Source organism: Aythya ferina (assembly GCF_964211825.1).
Source record: "Aythya ferina genome assembly, contig: HAP1_SCAFFOLD_129, whole genome shotgun sequence".
Lineage (NCBI taxonomy): Eukaryota > Metazoa > Chordata > Aves > Anseriformes > Anatidae > Aythya > Aythya ferina.
The window spans coordinates 50954-52710 of NW_028181396.1; positions in this window are offsets into that span (position 1 = coordinate 50954).

The following is a 1757-nucleotide window of genomic DNA, read 5'->3' on the forward strand; positions in this document are numbered from 1 at the left end:
CTACACTTACCCTTAGCCTAACCCTCACCCTTACCCTTACCCATACTCTTATTCTTACCCTTACCCTAACCCTTACCTTTACACTTACGGTTACCATTAACCTTACCCTTACCCTAACGCTTATCCTTAACCTAACCCTTACCCTAAACCTTACCCCAACCCTTACCCTGACCCTTACATTAACCCTAACCCTTACCCTAAATCTTACACTTACTCTTAACCTTAACCTTAGCTGTAATCTAATACTTACCCTTACGTTTCCCTCACCCTAACCCTAAAATTAACCCTAACCATTACCCTAACACTTACCCTTACCCTAACCCTTACTGTAACCCTTACAATGAACCATACGCTTACACATACCCTTACCCTTACTCTTACTCTACCCTTACCCTTACCATAGCCCATACTCTAACACATACTTCTACCCTTAACCTTACTTTTACCCTTACCCTTACTCTATTTGTTACTCTTACGCTTATCCTTAACATAAAACTTACTCTTAACCTTACCCTTACCATAAGCCATAGAACAACACTTACATGTTCACTTACGTTTCCACTTACCCTGGCAACTACTCGTACAATTAACCTTACCCTTACCCTTACCAAACCATTACCCTTACCCTTAACCTAATCCTCAACCTTACACTTATCCTAGCACTTACCCTTACCGTAATCCTTACCCTTTCTGCTACACTTACTCTTTGCCTAATTCTAAACCTTACCCTACACTCACCCTTACCCTTATCATAATGCTTACATTAACCCTTAACCTAAACCTTACCCCAACCCTTACCCTGACCCTTACATTAACGCTAACCCTTACCCTAAACCTTACACTTACTCTTAACCTTAACTTTACTCTTAACATTAACCTAATACTTACGCATATGTTTTCCTGACTTTAACCCTTAAATTTACCCTAACCATTACCCTAACACTTAACCTTACCCTAACCCTAAAATTACTCGTACAATTACCCTTACCCTTACCCTTAACCTAAGCCGAAACCTTACAGTAAACCTTACCCTTTCTGCTACACTTACCCTTAGCCTAAATCTAAACCTTACACTTACCCCTACTGTAACCCTCACCCTTATCATTACCAATACCCTTACTCTTACCCTTACCCTAACCCTTCTCCTTACACTTACTGTTACCTTTAACATTACCCTTACCCTAACACTTACACTTATCCTTATCCATGCCCTTACCCTTACCCTAATCTTTACCCTTAACCTAACCCTAACCCTAAACCTTATCCCAGCCTTTACCCTGACCCTTACATTAACCGTAACCCTTACCCTAAAGCTTACACTTACTCTTAACCTTAACCTTACCCTTAACCATTACCCTAACACTTACCCTTACGTTTCCCTCACCCTAAGTCCTAAAATTAACCCTAACCATTACCCTAACACTTACCCTAACCCTTACCCTAACCCTAACCCTAACCCTTACTCTAACCCTAACCCTTAACCTAAACCTTACACTTAATCTTAACTTTAACCTTACACTTAATCTTAACTTTAACCTTACCCTTAAACTAATACATACCCTTACGTTTCCCTCATCATAACCCTAAAATTAACCGTAACCATTACCCTAACACTTATCCTTACCTAACCCTAAGCCTAACCCTTACTCTAACTTTAAACCCTGACCCGTAACCTTAGACTTCCCCTTCCCCTTCCCCTTACGCTTACCCTTACCCTAACCCTTACCCTTACACTTACGGTTACCATTAACCTTACC